The following is an 8,347-nucleotide window of genomic DNA, read 5'->3' as shown; positions in this document are numbered from 1 at the left end:
TGAGTGGCTGTTGGTTCGGGATCTCTGGGGGCCATGCAGCGTCCCAGCTGCCTGCTCGAGTTGCAGCCAGGAGGCTTTCTGGGCTCTTTCTTTCTCTCATTCTCTCCCGGGTTTTCTTTTCTGTCCTTTCCCCGTCTCCTGCTCTCTCTTCTTGCAGATTTCACTCCAACTTTGAGGGCAGTGGGAGAGAACCTTGCGTGGGAATGTAGGAGCCTGGATAGACGTACCTGGTCCCTGAACGCGTATGTCTGTTGTGACTTCAGGAGCCAAAAAGCTGGAATTTGTTAGTGGGGAGAAAAGTGTTTTATCAGAAACACATTGGCTGCCGTAGAAGCTGCACCCTGCCACGTTAGAGATGGTTTAAGAGAGGAAGGGAAGAAAGGGGAGAAAGACAGCAGCCAGACTTGGCCAAGCAGAGAGAGACTCACTCACGCAGAGGCACCTGGCACCCAAAGGCAGTTTTCACTCCCTTCAGTCCAAATATTCAAGCCTCAAACAGCACCTCCCCTGCCACTAGAAACGAGGCCACCTCATTCATTGTCTCTGCAGGAAACCATATTTTCTTTCTGAAAGTGGTCGGGGGAGTCACTCTGGGAAAGGGGCCCCTGTAGACCTCTGGAAGCTTAGCCAGGGTTCCTTTCTAAGTGGTCCCCCAGTAGGGAAGAGGGACACAGAGGATCATTGGTGGAGCCCTAGGGGTGGTAGGTCAAGCAGAAGGTCTGTGCTCCCAGGGCCCCAGGGTTGGCAACTCTATAAATATTTGTTTCCTGGGGCCTTCAGTGGCACTGGTGAGGAGGTCTATCTCTATACTAGCTTCCACCTCTTCTCTGGCCAAGGCACCCTCCCACCCCACTGCGCCTCCAGGTACAAAACTAGGAAGGCCCTGGGGGAAAAGGGTGTCTACAATTGCCCACAGGAGAAGGTTACAGGACTGTAGGAAAGAGACACCCCTTAGCCTGCAGCCTGGGGGATAGAAGCATAGGAAGGACAAGGGTACCTGCGTTCCACCCTTCCTCGCTGGTCCAAGTGGATTGGAGCCACACACTCCACCCTGAAGCTTTCCTGTCCTCTCTCTTTTTTCCTTCTCCCTTCATACCCCCACGGACTCACCCTGCTCCACTCGCCAGTGACTGAGGTTTCTTCCACACAGGTTGGTTCTTGGGCCTTCCTGACCTTCCCTCACCAACCCAGGATGTTTCAGACAGTCCCTGACACGTCGTCTTACGTCAAGGTAAGACATGACAGCGTCTTTAAACAGGTAATGATCCCCCACCCCCACCCCAGCCCGCCCTCCACCTTCTGCCCAGGCCTAGAGTCCCTTTCCCCTTTCCCCGGTTAAAGAGGTGGCGGCCACGGACCGCTGTCTCTGCAGGTGTGTCTAGACTAGGGGCCCTAACTAAATCGGATGGGGGATCCTTGGCTGAGGACCAAGGCTCTTGGCCGCTTCGGTTGGGAGGATGGTGTGCGAGGGCCCTGCAGGGAAACCCAGACCCGCACGGGGACCCGCGGGGCCAGCGTCCGGCCCCTGGAGGTCGTGCGCCCCGCGCCGCGCCGCGCACAGCAGGTTCCCCCAGTCGACGGGTGCGTGGACGCGAGTGTGAGGGTGTGGGCGTGCCCTTGTGTGCGTGTGGATGCAGGCGAGTGACCGCGGCGCGCTCTTCCTATGAGCTCGATAGCCCCCAGTCCTCAAGCCCAGCTTCCTTGGCCCCACCGGCCTCTCGAAAGCGCAGATTCCTATATTTGACAGTATGTCGAAGGGAGTTAGGTTTTTTTTTTCCTTTTCCACAACAGTTCCCAAGAATGTAAACAAACCGAGGCCAGGACATCTGGGTTACACGTTTAGTGAAAATCCGCCAGCGGGGCGGGGCCGAGGGTGAGGACCCGCCCGGGGTGGGGACCGCGGGGAGGTCCTCTCGCCGCCCGGGCGCGACCTCCCGCCTTCCAGGTACCGGCCCAGAGCCTCCCCAGCTCGGAAAAGGAAGGACCACTGCGGTTCGTCAAAAGTACTCCCAGCTTCTTGGGTCTCCGCCCCGCCCCCTCCTCTCGAAACTCCGCCCTGAGAGTTTCCTGCCCCCTCGCCGCCCCCAGTTCTGCGTCCAGCGTCCGCTAATGCCGCGTGGAGTGACCGTCCGAAGGGATCCGGAACCTCCATGGCGTGGGTACTCTCGGGTCTCATCCTGGGGCGCCAATTATGCGTCCATCGCTGCTTCTGTTTCTCTTAAGGGAAATCCGTTCACACCAAGTAGCGTCTTCCCCGCCTGCGGTCTGAAGGTGTCTCTAGGCACTTTGGGGAAGCCAGATTTTGGAGGCTTGGCGGGGAAGGGGTGTTTAATCTCTCCGTGATGAATGAATGAAAAATGACTGAATCAGTGGATGGCTAGTCAGCGAACGGCTGGGTGGACCGGTATCTCCCAGGAGGTGGCAGAGCAGACTCAGACTACCGTGTGCTGGGTTCGCGGTGTCCAGCTTTCCCGAGAGGTTAAGGACGCGGTCACCCCTCCCAGCCAGCCGCTCCCGGGACGCGGGGCACGGCTGACCCAGCTCTCATTCCCGGCTCTGCCCTGAAGGCTGCAAAGGGCCCCGGGGCGGGCAGCTGTCGTCTCTCTTCCATCCTCTGGGACCCCTCGAGTGTGCAAACACCCGGGGACCCTCAACCTCAGGGAGCCCGGGAGCCTGACCCCGGGCCAAGAGTCAGAGAGACAGCAAACGGGCCCGGCCGCTGGGAGAGGGCCGCTGGGGAGGGGTTGGGGGCGGCAGTCTATGAGTTCTGGCCGCCAGGGGAGCCGCACGCCGCAGGAGCTCTTTTCAAGGGGAAAAAAATGGATTTTTCAGCAGCCACAAAGTTTGTATTGTTGCACAAAGGGGAGCATTGATGAGTGCGAGAGGTCCGCGTGGCGCGGACAATCTTGGGTCTGTTCCGCTGGCTCCCTACGCCTGCCATTCGCCAGAGGGGCACAAACAGTCCCCGGCTGCCAAGCCCCTGCCATTCCGCCTCAGGCACTCGGCTCCGAGCTTGTTGACAAACCCCGGGGGTCCAGGCGCCCGAGCCCCAGGAGTCAGGACACGAGCCGGGCCCTGGGGAACCAACAGTGCCCGCTGCACTCGGGCAGTGATCTAGATTCTAAGTGCTCAAGGAAGACCTCTCAGGAGAGCGCGTAGGGCGGGCTTGAGGCTGGAGAGAACAAGGGAAAGGGGGACAGCATTGCATCTGTACTAACTTGTTGAATAGTGATAACAACCCTAGGAGGTGGTCCATTTTGCAAATGAGAAACTGAGGCATTGGGAGGTGACTGTGACACAGGTGGCCAGGGACAGAGCCAAGATACAAACAAGGAAGGCGAAGTTGTGCTGACCGCTAGGCGAGGTCTGAACGCTCACTCCAGCTCTACAACAGCCCTTTGAGGTAGATCCTCTTAAAATGCCGACGCACAGAGAGGTTAAGCAACCTGTTCAAGGCCACAGAGCGGGTAAGTGCACAGCCAGAATACAAACCCACGGAGCTGGGTTTCCCAGTGCGAACGTCCAAGCAGGACATTCCACTTGCTGATAGCGGGGAGGGGCAGGAGACCCAATGGAGTAACCCGGACCCCGTCCTCGCGAGGTGCCCGCACGGGACAAGGCACTTGTGAGTCCGAGCGCAGGGAGCCCATCCCTGAAGGCCCCAAGCCGCCCCACTCGAGACTGGCAGGGTCCTCCACGTTCCGTCTCAGACTCCTAGTTCTTGTTCCCCCACCAACCCGCCTGCTGGTTCAGCCCACCCCGCATTCTGGGGGAGACACACCCCTCCCCATCAGAGGAGAGGAGGCGGGTAGCCCCAGAATGTTCGCCGCGTCATGGCCCAGGGGTAGCATCTGGCCGGCAGGTCCTGAAACGGCGCGTCAAGGACACAGGTCTGTACTTTGAACGCTGTTTGGAGTGGCCAGGAGGCCGTCGGCTGGGAGAGGCCGAATTCTCCCCTCCCCCAAGCCCCCCATCCAGGCGCCGCCACCGGGTGAGGGTCCCGGCACCTGGCTGGTCTCCACCTCTTGTCAGCCTGCGCTCTCTGGTCAGTCTCCGACTCCCTCGGGATTTCCTCCTCGACGCCGCGTGGTCTGGGGACCCGGCCCGGGAGCGCCACGGGCTCGGGGCGCAGAGACCCTCCCCCTCCGGGCCCTCCCGCCGCCGCGGCCTCCCACGTAGCGTTTTGAACCCTCTTGGCGCTAAGGCAAGAACGAGCGTGGGGAGCGGGCCGGGCCGGCAGAGGCTCTAAATCTTCCTTCAATCTGTGAGTAGATGAAGTCTGAGAAACAAATTCAAAGCAGGCGCGCCTGCAGAGCCTTCCTGCAGAAATATTCCCCGGCATTCAAGCGCGTCCAGGGGGCGGCTCGAGCTGCCTTGTTTGGCTAAGGTCAGACGAGACTCGAGTTCTCCAATAAAAATAAATCTCAAATTAATTATGGCCTCGAGCGAGGGGCCAGACACTTGAAGCTGCAGTTGTGCAGTCTGGAGTTTTGGCGCTCGCTCGCCCATCCCTCCCCCGCTGCCCCCTCCCCCAGCCGCCTTGCCCGTTCGAATACCCGCCGAGGCGGCCCGACGGGAGGGGCCGCGAGGAGGGAGGCGGGAGAGGGAGGGCCCGCCCCGGAGGGACCCGCCCCCGCCCCACACGCTCTGCCAAGCCTGGCATCTTTCAGGGGTTTCAAGTGACCGGCCGTCCCGAGGTCTGGAGGCACCCCAGGGACCCGGCTCCGGTTGTCGCGTCCTCCCACCCCCAACCCGGGCCGGGGCCGAAGAAACCCGGGGAAACTTCGTCTGGAAAAGTCTTGACCGGGTCAAAAGGGCTGACATTGAGCGAGCCAAGACACGTTTCACCCCCGCCGCTCCCCTCCCGGGGGAAGCAGGACTTCCGCATCTTTGAAAATATTGTCAAGTGCGTGCGGATGGTTAGAGGCAAGTCACCCCACCACAGTTGCAGTGAAAAATGCCCCAGGTCCTAAGGTTTCCTGAATATGCGCCCCCCTGGGCATGCTTTCTGCAAGTGACCTTAGACTTAGAACCATGTAATGGGCTGTTTTGTTGGGCCATCCACTCCCCCCGCTCCCCCAGTGGATAGTTTTTGTTTTAAGCGCTGGTCCAGGGCTCCCTCGGCTGTGAGCTTCTTCGGACTTGAAAGCCAGCAGGGCTGGTGGGGGTGGGCAGGATGGTAGCAGGCACCAGGTGCTGCTCACCAACCCTGCCCAGTCTGGAAAAGGGAGAGGCAGGGCAGTCTCTGGTGAGCCAGGAAAAGGGTGTGAGCAAGTGTGTGGGCTGGGCTAACCAACCAGCCCCTAGCTGGGCCTGGAGAAAGGAGAGGGCAAAAGAGGGTCTCAAGATAGAGAAGGGGTGGGGAGAGGCAAGAGAAGCGGAGAGGTTTCCCCCCTACCCAGCTCCAAGACAGTTTTCATCTGCAGCCGCCTCACCACAGGCTCTCTATCAATTTGTCTCAATGCAAACATTCGAAATATTCTCTTTGGCTGCTCGTGAAAACAATGTGAGCTGCCAGGATCAAACCATCTTTCCAGATGTCTGGTGGTAACCACATTAAACAGGGCAGACTTGTTTACTGTTGTGTTTGGTTAGGGCTTCTTTCCCCCTTCGGGATTTAAAAAAGCAGCAGCAGCAGCCATGGAGTGGGACTTCAAACCCAGAGTTACATAAGTGGGCAGCTTTGCCCACCACCATGCCAACACGGGTTGCAAGGAGGCTTAGATTCTTTCTGACGGCTCTTCAGAGTTGGGGTGCGGGCTCTTCTTTCTGGAAAGTCTAGCTTGTGAACCGACAGGAGCTGCTCATGGAGGGGCTGGTAAATACCAAAAGCCAGGGCATCAGTGCCAGTCAGTGACTCACTAAAGGATGACAGCTATGCCAATGCCAGCCTCTTCCCCCTCCCCGCCACCTTCAAAATTACGAAATTGCCAGAAGCTTTGGTTTTACAGACAGAAAAAGAAAGTGCTGTTGAGTTCCACAGCTCAGACAGGAGGGCAAGTCTTCATTTCAATCTCGTCCCCCACTGAGTTCTACCAAGGGGAGAGGCAGCTTCTGCTAAAAGGAGTTGAGGGGGTACGAGGGATGTTGGGGTGACTTACTGACCAGAGCAGTGAATGCAGTCTGTTATTAGCTGGTGGGATAGGGGCTGGGGAGAGCTGCCTGGCCAATGTTTTGCCACAGGGGTAGCTTCTCAAGTACCCAGAGGACTGCCTGTAGAAAGGGGAGCCGCTGGCTGGCCTGCGGTGGCCATTAAGGGCCTGAGTGTTTGCCCAGCGCCAGGAAGGGGGCTGCCGGTGGTAGAGTGGAGTTCTCTCTGCCTGCAAGAGGGGGAAAGTGGCCGAGGGTGCCGGGTTTCTGGTCGGATCTGGGTGGGAAGCGGTCTCCCAGCGCCCTCCTGAAAGCCTTGTTGTCGTTTGAAGGTCGGCAGAGTCTGGGCTGAAAAGGAAACAATTTGGGGTTTGAAAGGATGTAATTCATTCTTCCTTTCCCTTTAACCTCTTTCCTCTCTGGAAAGCATGTGGAAACGCTGAAGAGAAGAGTGAAAGGGAGGGCGGCGGGGCCGAGGGGAGGAAAGGGTTAAGCCTGATTTCTTTTAATTGAACTCCAGAACTGGTGGCCCCAGGCAAGGGGGGGACTGACCCCGCTAGCGGTAACCAGATGTGGCGGTCCCAGGGGAGCCCCCGAGCAGACCCCTGGATTGAGAAGCAGACAGGAGGTGGGGGGGGCCGGCCCGGCCCCCATCCAACCCCCACCGCATCCCCCCACCCCACTCCCCCTTACACACACCAAGTCTCAATTGCTGGCAAGCTGCACCCGCCACTCCAGGTCTGGTCACGTTCAGACCCGTGTCTGTATTCGAACCCAAAATTGGAGCTGAATTGATGAGGCTAATTTCGAGAGGGGGGTGGGGGGAGGGAGGGAGGGAGGCCAACGAGCTCTCGGGCTCAAGTGCTCCTGAAGAAATAAAGAATTAATAAGTCACCTTTTTCGCCGCTGTGGACACCCTTTTGAAATTTTTTTCCTTCCAATTGACTCGGATCTCCTCTGGATTTTTTCCCCCCTGCTTCTCCGGATGGACTCTTAAATAAAAGTGAGAAAGTCCAAAGCGTGGTCTGGAGAGCGTGGACAAGGTAACCTGTTTCGGAAGTCGGTGAGACAGAAGCGAGGACTCAGGCCGAGAGCACCCGAGGGTCCCCCTCCGTGCCCCAGCTAGAGCGGGAGGAGGGCAGTGCTGGGGGACCCGGGAGGCCTCCGGGTCGAAGGGCTCTGCAGGGCGGGCCGAGGGGAGGCTGGCCTTAGGACTGGATGGGGTGACTGGAGCATCGGCCCCGGGGGTCTCCCCACGAGAAGTCTGGGGCGGTTCATGGATGCTGCCTGCTGGGCTTTGCAGACCCGCCGGCCAGCCTGGACGGATCATCTCGTCGTAGCGTAGGTTTCTTGGGGCCCGAGGTGGCATTACCTGGGCGGCTCAGACCCGGGCGCCAGGGCTTGGGCCATCGAGTCGGGGGTATGCGCCAGGGGGTTGACCTAGAAGGCGCGGAGAGGTGGCCTGGGCTGCCGCAGGGACCGGCCCTCGGCGGGCGCTGGGAGCTCTCCAGTAGCCCAGGGCCGAGGCGCGCCGCCCCGAGGGCGTCCCTCGGCTCGCGGCGCTCGGAGCCGAGTCCACGCCCCCGACGGCCGGGGTCCGTCCGAAGCCGCCCGGCGTCCGCGTCGCTGGGTGAGCGGCTGCTCCGCGAGTCTGCGCGACTCCGCAGCCGAGGGCCCGGAGTGGAAAACTTCCCATTGGATGCACTTTCGAATGGTCGGTCGGCTTCGGTCTGCGTCCGGATCTTCCCGGGCGGTAGGCTCCAGGTTATCCTTAGCCCCCGTAAACTCTTCCGCCCCCCGCTCCCCCCCAAAAAGGTTTGACTCCGGCTGGAAAAGACATTAATGAACGTATCTGTGGGAAGAAACGGAAAGTGAATGAGTCAGGAGGGCCACCTTCGGCCAATGGCCCCGGGAAGAGGAAGGAGGCCAAAGGCGTTCGGTCTTGGACTTTGGGGGAAGGTTGGGCAGGGGGGCGGCGGGGGGGGTTCGTGCAGACTTTGGGAATCAGGGCGCGAGCGCCGGGCGTGGACCCCGGCATTGTTCCCAGCTCGCTCTTATCTCCCGGGAACAAGTATCCTGTGTGCGCAGCGCATGAATGTATCTGGGCATCTCCGCGTATATTTATATAGTGTGTGTGATGCGAAAAGCAGGAGCGGCTGGTGCGGGGGGAGGGCGAAGAAGGGGTGTGGGGGGAGGGAAGACGAGGGAGAGCAGAGGGGAGAGAAGAGAGGAGAGGAGAGCGCGAGACAGAGAGAGA

General features: G+C 59.8%; 1 protein-coding gene and 1 long non-coding RNA gene across 2 annotated transcripts in view; one reads left to right on the top strand and one right to left on the bottom strand.

Annotated features, from left to right (window-relative positions):
* Positions 1-4,543: 4,543 nt before the first annotated feature.
* On the bottom strand, positions 4,544-8,277 carry LOC129548938 (uncharacterized). Its single transcript, XR_016036337.1, has 3 exons — positions 7,463-8,277; positions 6,986-7,138; positions 4,544-6,438 (listed from the first exon to the last, which is right to left on the bottom strand). It is a non-coding gene; the product is annotated as an uncharacterized LOC129548938 (long non-coding RNA).
* Positions 7,823-8,347, top strand: part of FLI1 (Fli-1 proto-oncogene, ETS transcription factor) — a 129,295-nt gene continuing 128,770 nt past the window's right edge. The window contains exon 1 of the mRNA XM_055415888.2: positions 7,823-7,843. The gene's annotated coding sequence lies outside the window, so the exon portion shown is untranslated. The remainder of the gene's footprint in view (positions 7,844-8,347) is intronic.

Source organism: Moschus berezovskii, chromosome 25, assembly GCF_049115385.1.
Source record: "Moschus berezovskii isolate FMDL1 chromosome 25, NW_MosBer_1.0, whole genome shotgun sequence".
NCBI lineage: Eukaryota > Metazoa > Chordata > Mammalia > Artiodactyla > Moschidae > Moschus > Moschus berezovskii.
The sequence above is the reverse complement of the archived record's forward strand: the minus strand, read 5'-3'. Positions and strand labels throughout refer to the sequence as shown.